Source organism: Otolemur garnettii, unplaced genomic scaffold (assembly GCF_000181295.1).
Source record: "Otolemur garnettii isolate 467f Iridium unplaced genomic scaffold, OtoGar3 scaffold00097, whole genome shotgun sequence".
In the NCBI taxonomy this organism is placed as follows: domain Eukaryota; kingdom Metazoa; phylum Chordata; class Mammalia; order Primates; family Galagidae; genus Otolemur; species Otolemur garnettii.
In genome coordinates, this window is record NW_003852492.1 from 4,636,835 (window position 1) to 4,652,619 (window position 15,785).

Consider the following 15,785-nt stretch of genomic DNA (forward strand, 5'->3'; position numbering starts at 1 on the left):
GTCCCCTGACTGGAGATCAGAGAGCCACCATCTCATCTTACAGAAACATCCCTTTTATAAAACGGCTCAGAATGAATTCACTGCAGCAGACACACAATGTCATTAAGAATGGCAGTTGTTTCAGCTTTGCCGTGTGGCCTTAGAGCAGGTGCTTTAAACGGAGGAACCCCTTGTCTCCCTCCTACATCACTGAGTGGTCCCCGGCATACCGGGGAGTTCAGCTAACAAAGGCAATGTTGGGAGCGATGGATCCATTCACAAAATCAGTGTATTTCTTACTTGCTGGGGGATGCAGCAGGTTAAAACAAACTCTGTCCTTTGAGAGACGGTGGTGGCGTTGAAGGGAGACACAGATGTATTGCTAAAGAAATCCCGACAAAGGACAGATTCCTAAGTGGGAAGATGTGGATGAGTCCAAACTGCTCCACTAAGTGCCTTGTTGGTTTGTTTCTCTTCTCGTTCACATCTAACAGGCCCACGGTCTTTCCAGGGATGGTCCCACAGCTCCTGGGCTCCTTGCTTCCCCTGCCTCCATGGCACACCCCTGCCATCCACCTGCCCTGCCTTCCCCACCAGCCGGGGGATGCCTCCCTGAGGGCAAATAAGGAAGGTGGATTTCACCCTCCATGCTGTTTCCAGGCCCCCTAAAGGGTCAGGAGCTGGGAACAAGTGCAGAGGGCATTAAATCCTACAAAACTCAGCCTGATTTTTTAAAAAACCAATTCAAACAAAAGCAAATATTTTCTGCTAATCTTTTTGATGCAAGCGTCTCAGATCTATATAAATATGTCATGACCCTATTTTCAAATCACGAACACGGAAATATACAAAGTAAAATACGAAAGTCCCTCCTTACCACTATCTGTCTGGTGATTTACCTCTATCCCGCTCAATAAATACATACATTTGTCTTTTATCAATAAACAGGATACTGTATCTATTATTCCTTGTTCTTATTATGCAGTTGCGCGTATTTGCACATTAGTGAAGCATGCTCTAAGCCAGTGTATTTCAGCCTTTTGTATCTTACAGCATTCTCGAACCTGTAGTTAAGCTTCTGTGGCAAGCTTAAATTACGTTGATCAAAAAGCAGAGTGAAAAAAAGAGTATACATTCTGTGCTTTGAACTTCTTTTGAAAATAATTAATTATCTTTAAAAATGTTCATGGCACACCTAAGATCCTCTCATGGCACAGCAGTGCGCCTTGGCATACTTGTCCAAAATCACTGCCCTAAGCCATAATACTTATAGATACATTGATTATTTTCAACAACTGGGCAGCATTCTACACAGTAGAAGAACAAAAATGTACTTTAAAAGTACCTCTTCTTGTGGACATCTAAGTAGTCCTCGTTGTCATGATTACAGACAGCCTAAAGTAAACACACTGTGGACAGTTCATCAGGTCCCTGCATAGTTCTCCAAAGTAGAGGACCAGGAAGACAACTGTTGATTCAAAGGGATGCACACTTAAAATGTCAGTTGACACTGCGTGACAGTGTGTAAAATGTTCTCTTATCCTCCCAAATTCTTGATGTTATCAATATATTTTTTTCTTTTTGACACAGAGTCTCACCATGTTGCCCTGGGTAGAGTGCCGTGGCATCACAGCTTACAGCAACCTCAAGCTCTTGGGCTTAAGTGATTCTCTTGTCTCAGCTTCCCAAGTAGCTGGGAATACAGGCGCCTGCCAAAATGCCTATTTTTTGGTTGCAGTTGTCATTGCGGTTTAGCAGGCCAGGGCCAGGCTCGAACCTGCCAGCCTGGGTGTATGTGGCCAGCACCCAACTCTCTGAGCTATGGGCGCTGAGCCAATCAATATTTTTTTTTAAATATTGCCAATCCATGGTGGGGGGCAGAGTAGAGAATCTCATTATTGTTTAACATGGAAGATCTCTGTTTATTAGTAAGCTCAAACATATTCTTAAATGTTTATTTATTTATTTGTTCATCTTTCTATGTACTGTCCATCATTTGCCTGTCTTTCTATCGGGGTGTTTGTGGGCGTGGAGGCTGCCCAGCTGGGGGCTGTGCCAGCCCCTCAGGATGACCTGCCTTGCTGAGAGCCCCCTTGCCCAATGTCACTCTGCTCTGACTACATTCAGTAATGGAATGGGAGGGAGGTGTAGCTGCTTGGACATTCCAGCCCTGTGTACGATAATCCAGATGGCACAGCTGAGCTCCTGAAGTCCCCATGGGACCAGCCTACGTGTGGCCAGGCCATCTTCACAGCTCCAATTCTGCGGACCCTCCTTCTGTTCCCCTTCTCGGGGCCTGATACCTGACCTGCAGCCTCTAGCACAGTAGACTCCATCTCAGGGTGGGCCTCTCAGAGACACCAGCCTGCAGCAGGTGGTCTGTCTGTATCTTCATGACATGTGGAGGCTCCTTACATATTCCAGGTACCAAATCATTGCTCAGTGTCATGGTGCCAAACTCACGGAAGCTGGAATTTTCTCTGACTTAACTTGACTTCAGCCCCTCCACTAGGTGGCAGAAGCTGAACCTCACACCGAGCTTCCTGGGGCTTTCCCTCAGTTGGGTCCAGGTTCCCGACCCGGGAGGACAGAGGTGTGGATGGCGGGATGCAGCTGGTCCTCAGACGCTGCCACTTCCTGAGGAAAACCCTATTTATTTCCTCTGGTTCATACTGCTCAGCTTACAGCTGCGTCATCCTTTGTCCCCTCTCAAGGTGACTTTCCTTTCTGCTCAGGGCCATGACTGGGTGCCCCGGGATGATTTGCTGGTTTTGTGCACGTTCAGTATGGGGGAAATCTGGAAGAATGTGTCATGCCCGTCCACCAAGACACCACACAGGCTTCTTCACGCCTCTTCACTCCCACAGCACGGGGCTCAGGGGGAAGGAATAGGGACACTGGGTTCTGTTCCTCCCTGGGCTCCACTTTGGAAAAGAAGTCAGATTGTGTGTCTCTGAGTTTCTGCGACTGGCACACCACCCTCTCCCATACACACAGCCCCTGCAAAGCCGGGCTCGGTCCCTGGGAGGGGGTTGGGGCAGAATCTCTTTCTCATGCACCCACTGAGTTCTCAGCTGTCTTGGCTTCTCTCTCAATCCCTCGGCTTCCCCAGCCAATAGAGGCTTGATTGAGAATCAAGACAATCAAATCCTGAGATGAGACTGCTGCAAACATATTTTTCCAAATAGTTTTTCTATGCCTTGTCCTGGGCTTTTGAAATTCAAACACTGAGAACCGACTCCTTTGTTCTCTGCATTCTGCTGTGTCATCTGTTCTCTGAGGCAGGGGAACAGAGATATCTTGGCTGCTGCCAAGATGGGATGGGGTCCGTGGGGGAGGGGCGGGTCTTTTAACTTTGTTTATGGAGTCTTTTGTCAGCCAGACATTTATAATTTTTGTACAGCAAAACCTGTCAATCTTTTCCTTGATAAATTCTAGGTTTTGTATCTTTCTTAGAAAAACTTCCCAATATATAAATTAAAAACATATTCTCTGATATTTTCTTCAAACCTTTAGAGCTTTTTTCTTTACTGTAAGCTCTTCATGCATCTCAAATGAACTTTTTGGGTACAAGATTAAGAAAAGAAGGAAGCTCTCTCTCTCTCACGGGCACACGCTTTCTCTCTTTCTCTCTTTCTCTCTCTTCATCTCTAGCCTACCTCTTTTGGGATAGACAGTTGTCATTGTTCTAGCCCCATCTATTCTATAGTCAATTATCTCCCCCCCCCCACTGATCTAAAATTCCATTTTCATTATATTTAAAATCCTATAGAAGTAAACAGAAGTAATACAGTGCAAACTCTGTATTCCAGACTCTTCCAAATCATAGTAAAGATAACAGGAGAGATACACTACCATTGGCTTCCATTCCTGCGTTATTTTGTAAAAAGGAATATAATTCTAAGATGAAAGATAATATATTTTCATACAACATGGCCACCAAATTCCACAAGCCACTTTATTTTTAATCGATCTAAGGTAAACCCAATGAACTCTTCCAATGCTGGATAAAAAAGAAATTGATTATGCTGGACTCCTGAGAAATTTTAAAAGATAATTTGGACTGTAGGTGATTTTGTATAATGAGACTCCGTTATATTCTTTTAATATATAGATAGATACGCTTTGAAATGCATTTGATGGTTATTATATTCATTTTCTGCCTATTAAATCAATATTGACAATTCCATATTCCTAAAATATCTTCTATTCCATCTAGATTTTCAAAAGTATTGGCTTAGAGTTGTACCTGGCATTCTCCCAATATTTAAAATTTAATTCTTGCCTTCTCTCTTATTTCTAATGCTGCTTGGATAATATATTTCCTTTGACCAGACTAACCTGAATTTTATCTATTTTATTGGTCTTTTCAAATAACCAGTTTATTCTTATTGATCAAGTTTTCTGTTTTGGTTCCTTTTAGATCTTCCTTCTTTTATGATTATTCATTGCTTCCATTGACTTTACTATTTATTTTCAAGTTTCCCTGGTGGCCAATGTTGACCATTGCTGTGATTCTGGCCAAAGAGAACTACTGTTTTTTTTTTTTGTTTGTTTGTTTTAATTGTTATTGGTTTATTTTGTTTATTGAGGGGGTAATATTTGCTTCCCTGATTAATGAGGTAGACAAACACAGACAAACCCTTTCATATTCTCCTTTCCCCTGCTTGGAATATGGATGAATGTCTGGCAAACCAATTGGCATCTTAAGAGAGAAGCCAAAGATAGAAAGAATTGCAAAGCCATTGGCCATGATATTGCGTAATCACTGAACCACTGAGCCAATGCCAATCTGCTTACCTCTAGACTTCTTTTTAGGTGAAGAAAAACAACTGTTTTTCTTTGTTTAAGGTACTGTGTGTATATAAAAATAACAAGCAAAGAAATAAATGTATATGTATAAAATATAAAATATAAATAGATATAAAAAGATAAAATATTAATATTAATATATATTTTTTGTTTGTTATTTGTAGAAATATCCCTAACAAACACATATGCCTGTTGAATTTATTTCTAAATTTTCCTCTTGTCTAACAATGTCCTTAAAGGCTATAAATTTCCTCTGGCCGTACTCCATAAGATTTTATATGTAATGTTCTCATTCTTTCATAAATATTTGTAATTTTCATTTATCCCTGTTAAACCAAGATTTTTCTCTTCTTAAGTACCTAGCTTCCCCTATTTCTTAGTTAATTTTTAAGTTTATTGTGCTTCATTCTGTGAATGGGGCCTGTAAAATTCTGGTTGTTAAATTATATTGGTTTTTGTTTGCTTTTTTTTTTTTTTTTACCTGAAGATGGTCTATTTGTGAAAATTCCATTGTGTTTCAAAAGGTTGGGCATTTTCTGTTTGTTCTCTATGTCTGTCTCTTTCTATATCTGTCTATCCTTTCATCTGTCTTACTCATTTGCTTATTTTCAGAATGTTGATTTTGTTATTAAAATCTCTGTTTATTTTTTTCATCCTATTTGTGCTTTTATTTTTTGAGAGTTGCAGTAGCATTAATATTTTTACTTCCATTATAGAATTATCCGATTCTTCTTGCGTTTACATTTTCTTAGTTTAACTAAAGCTCGTGACTATCATTTCTTCTTTGTGGATTATACTATTTATTCTATAAGTGAATGCTTCATTTTTTCCTCATGGTGCATCCTTTCACCTTGCTTTATATTTATTTTGATAGTAGTGTCATTTACCTATTTTTGTTATTGCATTCTAGGCATATTATTAAAACTTCTGTATTGCTTTATTTTGTATGTACCTTTACAAATAGCCTAAAATTATATTTTTTCCCATCTGCAAATCTCTATGCTTTAATAAAGTTGATACATTGACATTTGTTGGGAGCACTAAGATGGGAGAATATTTAGTCATCTGCCTTTCTTTATTTTCTATTTACCATTGCAATTGCTTATTTAACTGTCTCAGACTTTTGCTATATTTTAAAAATTATCTGTATTTCTCTCTTTCTCTTTTATTCCTTCTGACTCCTTTGGAAGTTATACATTATCTTTCAGTTTTTCTCCATTATTATCCGTTTATCCTTAACACACTGAACTGAATGTATTTTTTTTAAATTATTTAGATTAGTCATTATACCTTTTCTTTCTCTAAGAACACAATCTCAGCTTGTTATTTCTTCCTGGTCCCTTGTTCCACTCTTGTCTATGCTGCAAGACCCTTGGTCTTGCTCATGTCAAGCATATCTGGAATTTGAGTTTAAGATGTTAAGTATTATTTATTTTTACGAAACCACAACAACACTAATGATTTAGACTGAATGAAAAATAATACTGGTTTCTTTCTACTCTGCTATTACTTTCTTCTGTATCACTTTGGCACTTAGGAAACGTTTCCATCTCTCCTTCACTATTTTTTATAATACCCATTATGTTCAATAAAACTGCACTGATGTTTGTCAGTATCCAGTGAAAGGCACCTTCCAGCATCACACCATACGGGAAGCATCTCTAGAACCCGACTTGGGCTGCTATCTCAGTGCCATTGCCTTACTTGGACCTTTGTAAATTTTTCCCTCTGTCCCCACATGGATCTTAATATGAGTTTATAAAAAGAATTGCTTTACTTTACTGAAATTCTAGAATTTTTGCTTTGTGTCAGGGTTCCTTATCTTGATTAATTAAATAGCCATTATATTTATAACCACAGGTCAGATTCCCACTTAAACTGTGAGCAATTTTAGGAAATAAATCATTGATACCTATAGTTCTATTTATAGTAGTTGGAAAGTATCTCTCTCAGAATGAGTGTGAAATAAGTACTGAACAGTAATACAGGGAATGAAAAAATGCACGCCATCCTCTGGAATGGCAGGGATAAATGGTTACTACATTTAGATAAGACACAGAGTCTGTCACGATGCCTGGACAGAGCCGGCACACAACAAGTGCTGTTGATAGCATGATTTATGAATACACATCTTCAAGTCTCTCCAACTTGACAGAGAAACACAAGAAAGCTCTCTGCTATTAATATAGTTAGAGGAAGTAAAAACAGTCAGCATTTTGTTTAGTATGACCAAAACTCTCGTGAAGTGAGACGTTATCTGCCATCAGTAGCTGCACACGAGGGTGAAGGGGAAGCTCTCCTGGGTCCCCTCGAGAGTGCTTATCACTCATGGCTGCTCACTTACGCCACTTGTAAGGAGAGTATTGTGTCCTAAGCAAGCAACATAAACATGAAAATTCTGTGCTATGATGCCAGCATTTTCATTTCCACATATGCTGATGGTGGAGCTACTATTGTAAATGGAGACCACGTACCCAGAAGAGAAAGAGAGAGAGGGAGGGAGAGAGTGCATGTGAGAGAGAGAGGCTGTACTTTCAGCTTTTATTAAGAACCACACTTCCTTGCCCCATGTAGGTGCCTTACTTGTGCAGTGACATTTCTACAAACATTTCATTTCTAATAACATCAAACACAAACATGCTTGTTAAAGCCACTTTTCCCCACAGAGGCCTTGGCAGCAGCACAGTAATATTTCGATGGCTCTAGCAGGCTGCACCAGGTAAGTGTGCCTGGTTTTCTTAACAGTGGCAGGAAGTGTGCATTTCCCCCAAATTTCCTCTTCTCCCATGAACAGACAGACCTCCCTTTTGAATGAGACAGACGTAGGGCACAATATTCCAGCTGGAATCACTTACCCATGTTTTAGTAGTCAACGTTTACATATTTTGTCAATATATGCTGCTTCCTTAAATCTTCCCTTGACTAAAAGCAAGGAAGATGTCCTAAAGGCTACCTCATCCAGTAGGTCAACAACATGCTCTTAATTTTTAAAAAGACAAAAAAAAAAAAAGAAGAAGAAGAAATCAAAATTAGAGCCACCTCCCCCACCAGTAATTGATATCATAATGCAAAATCTTTTATTTTCTTAAAAATGATTCCTTTACCTAATGGAAAAAAGCAAGGCTCCTCTAGTAGGAGATGTAAGATATACCTTGAGCCTACTGAGCACAGTGGCTTTACATACATGCTGCACTTAATCCTGTGAGATTTTTTCTCCTCCCCACAGTTCACTAATGGGGCATCCGAGGCTCAGCCAGCTTAGTGTCCTGTAAATAAAAGCTGTGTATACGTGGGAACCTAGGGGAAGAAGCCAGTTCTGCCTCACCTCAGTGGCCACGCTATCTCCTCTGCCTCTAGGCCTCTAATCTATCTGGAGAGAGACTTCCTTCTCCCATCAGGCACTGTTTTTATTAACGTTTGTATCACTGTGATCACATTATCTGTGTGTGTTTTCTTTTGTGTTCTGTATTAGATAAAGGTGAGGGTGGGAAGAGGGTAGGGATCTGGGACACCTGGGTTCCACCCCGTCCACTGCTGCCTAATCATTTTTGACTAGGAGTTTCTCTCTTCCCTGAAAGCTGGGAAGTGTGGGTGCTATTTTTAGCCCTGTCACTTTTCTGAGATTGCTTCCAGTTCTAACGTGCTGCCATTTTCTGTGCCTCAGTCTCCCATCCTAAAACAAAAATGACAGTGAAAAGCATTGCTAAATAAGTACTTAAGAAGAAAATCAGGAAAGAGACTATGTATGCAAAGGTACTTCAAAGACAGAAAGACAAGTTCGAGAGAAACACTCACATGTTAGTGTTGTCAATCTGTCCATAGATGTAGCTCACTGCAGACTTTCTTTGCCAAGGACCTCAGCATTCATTTACTTGATCCCCCTGCCATGTAGCCCTAATAGCATCCTAATCTAAGGCCTATGCAATATGGCAGGAAGGACCTCCGTGGTGGACAATAGATCACAATTGTTAGCCGGACAAAGGGCAAAGGATATGGGTGAGTGGCTCACAGCACTTGAGAATGACTCAGGTAACTATCTCACTCTTTCCTCTTCTGGGCATAAATCATGGGCTCTAGCTTTCTAGGCTGCCAATTCAACACCTTTTATAGGCACTTAATTCTCTCAGAAATTAAAAATATATACATACTCTTAGCAGAAAGTACCATTATTCTTCAGTGTGACACATGATTGGGTTTTAAGCCTCTATATGTCTCTTCCATATTCTGCTGTGGGTTAGAATCCGTCAAATGTCTGTGATGAATAGCCACTGCTGCCCAGGCTAGCCACCTCCCATCGACACTCCCCCACGCTTGAAAAGTCTTCAGTGTCGCTTACAGTGGGGGCAACCCATGAGCATTATCCCGTGCCCTCCTCTCTCCACATCTCCCATCTCCTCTCTGGGAAAGCAACCGTCAGAATTACAAGGGAAGCCAAGACAGTGGTCATCGCCAGCAAACCCAGTCTTTCTGGTCTTCATCCTCATCCTCATCCTCTGCCCTACTCTCCCCACATGCCATATACCCAAAGCTCTTCTGGTCTCACTCTTCTCTTTCCTTTCATTACCAGTGCTCTGTAAAGAATCTGAAACCCTGAGCTTTCACTGATAGACAACAGCTTAATCTGTCTATCCCTTCCAGGTATGGTTGCATTTTTAGAGACTTAGACCTTTCAGTTACAAAGAAATATGATTTAGGGTAAACATGTTGGAGAGAATTTCTTGGGGTGAGGAGGCTATACAAAGGGTTGTCCAGTCAAACCTTGAACTATGGCATTCACATACATTGCAGAATATAAGAAACAATATTGGAGCAGGATCCAGATGAGGTGATTCCATTCCAAGTTCTGCTTCTATGAAGCTCAGCATGTGATTGCTCTTCTCTGGACACCACTTCTTAGTGTAAAGTAACAGTGTGGGATACTGATGAAAGGGTCCTCATACTCTGTTCACCATCAAGTCTTTCCCCAAATACAGCTGTCAGAGGTGAGCATGTTTTTAATCAGTATTAACGAAGACCTCTCCTCTGGCTTTCTACTTCTCTCTTTGTTGGTTCCATTTTCATGAGGCTAAATGATTGAAAAATACATAAATCCTTCCTCAGACCAGATTATTCCTCCCCATAAAGTCTTCAAAGTACATATGTTTACAGAAAGAAGCGGCTGAAAGTAGTAGTGATGTTTTATTGAAAAATAGGGCATCAGCCTCAACATAGGTCAATGGGTCTGTGCTGGGTGCCCCAAGAAGCTTCCTACCCTCCTTTCAATCTGAGCTTGATTCCAACCACTGTTCCACACTCTGCTCAACTGCCTCATGGGCAGCAGACTGCAAAGACGAGGTTTCTAGGGCCCGTGTGCACCTGAGTTGCATGTGTGTGTGACCTGATGAGAGCTGATGGAGCTAAATGACTGTCCCACAGTCTGCCCGGCTGGACTAGGAGAAGCACAGGGTGGGCAGCTGTCTGAGTCCAGAGGGTCAGGGGAAGCTTGTCGAGGGGAATGACTTGACTCATTATGCATTCTACCATATTAAGCTCTAGAAATATCAATTACAACCTATTTAACTATGGATAAGTTATCTGACCTCTTGACTTGCAAATTAAGGATGATAGTATTCACTTTCTAGGGACGCTGTGAGGGTTAAATAATAACACACAGGAGATGTTCACATTGAATGCTGGTTTACTCCCTTACCCCTGGGAACCCCTGACCTCTAGAGGAGGAGGGATCTGGTTCATCCATGGACACTTTTGTGACTCCATCTAAGACTTTATTTTAATTTGAATTTGGTAACTGGCTACTCATTTTTTTTTTTAATGAAGGGCATTTATTAACACCTCTGCCTGAATTACTGTTTTCCCTCAAGCTTCACATCGTATCTAGACATTTGCAGGGGAAGTCATGTGGGAACAGAAGAGAAGAAAGGATATTGCTACTCAGGACCCTCCACATGGACCCTTCTAGTCCAGACCCTCTTAGCTGCAAGAGACAGAAACTCAATTCAGACTAACTGAAGCAAATAAGGGAACCAGGAATTCTGGAGGGGAGTGTCTAGCGCCACCTGTTCTACTGGCAATGATGGCCTCTCCTTCTACCTCCCTTTCTATTGGCTCCATTTTCTTATAGATATTCTCCCCATGTCAGGTGAGATGGTTCCTAATTACAGTTCCGTTTTCCCAAAGAAACCTAGAAAACTGGGAAGAAAGAATCTGGTTGCCCAGGCCAGCATCCTGTGCCCACTGTCACGGCGAAAGCATAGAAGTACCCATCAAACCACATGGAGCTGAGCCCAGAGTGCTTACAGCATCCAAAAATAATAGTCACCCAGTCCACTACAGAACCCAGAGAAAACTTTTGGAAATTATCATCCTAAAGGCAGTGACTCTGTGACATTCTTCTCGAATACAGACATTATCCAGCACAGGGAATTGTTTTCTCAAGCAAGCTGACCAATCCAGGAGCCAGTGTATGTGGGTTAGTCACTTTGCCAGGACTCTCACAGGGTCCATCTTGATTAATCCACAGTAACTTTACCAAGGAGATATTAGTACTGTCTCTTTTAAGATGAGATGGGATGGGATGAGACTAGAACATTGGGTACCCCAGGATAGACACTGATGAATAGAAAAAGACTCAACGCCAGGTCTTCTGATTTTAAAACTTAAACTCTGTTACCTGACTGTATCGTCCTGCTTCCTTTTGAGATAATGACAACTTATAGAAATCAAGGCCAGATGACTTTGCCTATAATTCAGTTAAAGAAATACTGAGAACTCGCCTTTCATAGAACTTAGGCCTTAGGTCTCTGTGTCTTTCATTTCTGAGGTGTTCAGAGTTACACTTTCATTTTAATGTTAGTTTAGACAATCAGGAAATCTGCCGCTCTAAATTCTCAAAATAGAGCCACACACAGTTCCAACATCCTGTTCCCAGGAGAAGCAGCCGCGCAGGTGCCCGTCCAAGATGGCCGCTGCGGCCGCCCCTTCCAGGGAGAGTCCCTTTAAACCCGGAGACTGCCTTCTCCCTGCCGTGGCTTCTGCCCTCCCTGAAGGGACACTGTAAGTGAAAGCTGAACCCGCTCAACCCCAGACGTGGGAGGGCAGGCCTGCTCCCTCGTCCCCAGGCATGTGAGATCAGCCACTGCACGGCGCCTGGGCACAGGCTGGCCACAGCGGTGGGGACGGTAGAGCGGCAGCGTGGCCACTTTTGTTAAGTCCTGAACATTATTTCAGCGCTGCTCTTTAGATTTAAGCTCCTGCAGCTCTTTCCATAATAGCTGAGAGAAATAAAAAACACAGCTCCACACCCCTTCCTCCCTCCCGTGTGGGCACCTCCCACAGCCGCCTCCTCTTCATCCCCCTCCCGGGCCGTGTGTGTGTCATGGCACGTCCTTTCTCCTCAGGCTGCCATCAGGGTTCAGCTGGGATTTGGACAGCAGGGCGGCCAGGTCCCACCGTGACCTTCCTAGACTTATTGTGTCTGGATGGGGAAGGTGACAGGTGCGCACCGGGGCAGTTTACAGCTATTTGTGCTCGCTCATCTCATGCAGTGCAGAATCTCAAGCTGCCGCATGATGAAAGGTTTATGAAATGCGATCCCGGCTGCCTTCTCCTCAGAAGTTAAAGACCTCATCTGTTTCCCCATCCTTATCCTTTATTTCTTATGCCCCTTCCTTACTCCTTTTCTGCAAACAGAAAGAATCATTTCTGTAGTAAAGTTCTCTTAACTTCAAGGAGTGCGGAGAGCCAGAGAATATCATTCTGCCTAGAATTCGAGGTCCCTCTCCTGACATCAATTTTGTCTTAGGCTTTTCATCCCCCTCTGCAGAGTAGCTGACCCATGAACTGGGAAGTAAATGGTGCATAACATAAAGCTGGGTAATGCAAGAGGCAAAGTGAGTCCCACAGACACCTGATGGGAAGAAGTACTCGAGCCTGTAAGTCAGAGGAAGGCGCCCTGATTGCTGAGTAAGGAATTGTGATTTCAAAGTGTCCCCTTCCAATCACAGCTTCCCCCAATCAGAGGTTCTTTAGTCATTGCCTCGACTCGTTAGAGAAATCCTGACCCATAGCCACAAGCCACCCCCAAGTGGAAAGACCAAAGTACCTACTTTTGGGAGAAGTTACAGCAATAGAGATTCCAATCTCCAAGCCTGATATTTCCCAAGACTAGAATGGAAAATGGAAAGGAAGAATTGGAACTCCATAGATGTCTCCTGTTTCATTAAGCATAGGGTAGGCCTGTTTGAATTATAGCAACGAGCTGCTAAATAATCCAACAGGCCTGTGTTGGTGACATTGTGTTAAACCCCATGACAAAGGGGAGGAAAAGCTGCCTTGACTAGAAGGAGGTTAACGATGTGCTTTTGAGAAACATGGAGGCCATTGGGAAATTTTACTCTGGGTGGTAAATTCAAGCATTGAAGGAGCTATCATTCTCCAGATAGTTCAGCATTTAGCAGCCTTCAGAGCCCAAATCAGACTTCTGGTTCAGTCATCTCTGAGGATGTATTTGCCTCAGTGAATGCACAATGCATAATGCGGCAGCCTCTGTGTCCAGGAGTCTCAGATCCCGAGTACAGATAGCTTCTCCTAGGGACACATGCTAGGCCACATCCATCTCAATTCAGTCAAAGGCAGTAAAATAAATGACAGCTAGTTGATGGTTGTGATATGTGATTAGTTAGCGGTGGGATAAAAGCACAATTGCTAGCCCCGTGTCAGACATGGAGCTGAGATGACTCAGCCCGAGCCCCAAAGCCCTGAGGTGCAGAGCTGGGATTTGGACCAGCCCCAGTCTGTGTCATCAGTCAACAAGCCACTTCAACAGGGGTCTGTGCCTGCCAGTTACCAGACATGGTTACCTTACCTCTGTGTAGAGAGTAACTACTAAGGATCAGACCTGGTGCTAGGGGTCATTATCTTTTAATCTTGTCAAACAGCAGGATAAGTAAGATGGAAGACCACTCACTGGTCTGCAGAACCCCACATCCACCTGTGTATTTCCAACTCTAGTTGTTAATTGATGGTATCCTCTGCCCCAAGTCCTATCCCTTCTGCCTCATATTCAGACTCTGCACAAATACTACCATCTCCACAGGGCTTCACAAAATACCATATGTTTTCTGTATCAACATGTGTGTTGTTTCTTAAGACTTCTTATTTTGTAATTTCATATGTCATTAAATTAGCTAAAAGGGGGCAGCACCTGTGGCTCAAAAGGGTAGGGCACTGGCCCCATATGCTGGAGGATGGCTGGTTCAAACCCAGCCCCGCCAAAATAAATAAATAAATAAATAAACAAAAATTAGCTAAAAGGTTATGCGTACAGATGTCTGATAGCTATGTGGGTCTCTCCGAGTATTTAGCATAGGATGTTATTTTTGAGGTCCACCTAACACAAATTCTTAAATTTTAATCCTGACTCCATTCCTTAAAGGTAGGTGGCTATGGACAAGCTTGTCCACATCAGTGTGCTAAAATGGGGGTGATAACAGCACCACTTTATAGGTCGTGAGGATTTAATGAGAAAAATACACACAAAACACTATGCCTGGCGTGGAACAAATGATTAATAAATATCAACCATGATGATTGATTTCTTATTGTTGTCACACATATGGGTGCATGGTAAGTGGTAACTGCAAGGATTTGGAGTTTAGGGTGAAGACATTTACAAATGTTAGTGTCTCTGCCTCTCTGGGTTGGGACCTAAGACTTATCAGTGACCCACAGTCTTTATCGTCACTCTGGAGGGAAGTGAAATGTGGTGAAAGGAAGCCACCCTTCCTTCTGTAACGCACCGTTATCACCTGCTGTCACGGTTGTTCTAAAGCATTTAATTACACATGTCACTGTGTTGAGTGCTGCACAAAAGGACTGGTCTATAGATAAAATTCTTGTCCATTGGGAGCTCACAAAATCAAGGACATTTTGATAGACATATGAATTAGAACTTAATGGAAGGGAAAAAAACACGTTAACTTAAAACACCTTTAAAATTGAAAGGGATCACAGAAATTATTCCAGTTCTGTAATTTTACGTGACAGAAGCCAGAGTTCTCGGAGGTAAAATGACCTACCCATGGCTCTTCCAGTCATGAAGAGCTGAAACTAGGATCTGCAGGGCCCCTTCCTATCTGGGCATCATGCTCCACACCCCTCACCTCCAGAGGGCAGTGATGTTCCATACCTCCAGGGGGCGCTGTGCACCCCACCCTTCTAGGGGATGCTGTACGCCCCGCCCCTCCAGAGGGCACTGTACCTCACATCTCCCTGATTGCTGTATACCCCACAGCTCCAGGGTGCTGTACCCCTCACCTCCAGGGGTATCGTATGCCCCGCCCCTCAACAGGCACTGTAACGCACACCTCCAGGGGGCGCTGTACTCTCCTCCCCTCCAGGGCACTGCTCCCCTCCCCACACAGCATATGGCAGACTGCACCTGTTACACTCATGCAGAAGGGCAGTGCTGTGTTCATGTCACCTCTGTTCCCAGAAATACAAATAGACAATGAGTACGTTTATTGTGTAGTCTGAGAATATATTCATTTTCAAATTTTTTATGAGGGTTACAAGTGAGTATAAAAATTAGCTGTGGAGTTAATTCTGGAAGAATATTTTTCAAATATATTGTATGTATGTAACAGTAGTTGCGGTAGGACTGTGACAATCAGGCAAAGAAGGATCTGTGAGGGTCTGTGTCATCTAGAATTTTTGTTCACGTTCTGAATCTTGCTTCTCGTAAGAGGAAGCCAAAAATTGGAGTCAATTTCACAGGCCTTAGAATTAGATCTCTTAAGAGGTCATTATATTCATTCAGTTATTTCTGTCTGGCTTTTATTCTTACCTATCACCAAGGAGACGAATGCCTCCACTTCTCTAAGGACATCTTATAACTGCATACAAAGTTTACATTCAGAAAGTCCTTCAGCTGGCTAACTTAAATCTGTCTTGCTGTATTCATAAGACCATGGACATGTATATTATTCTTTTTAATG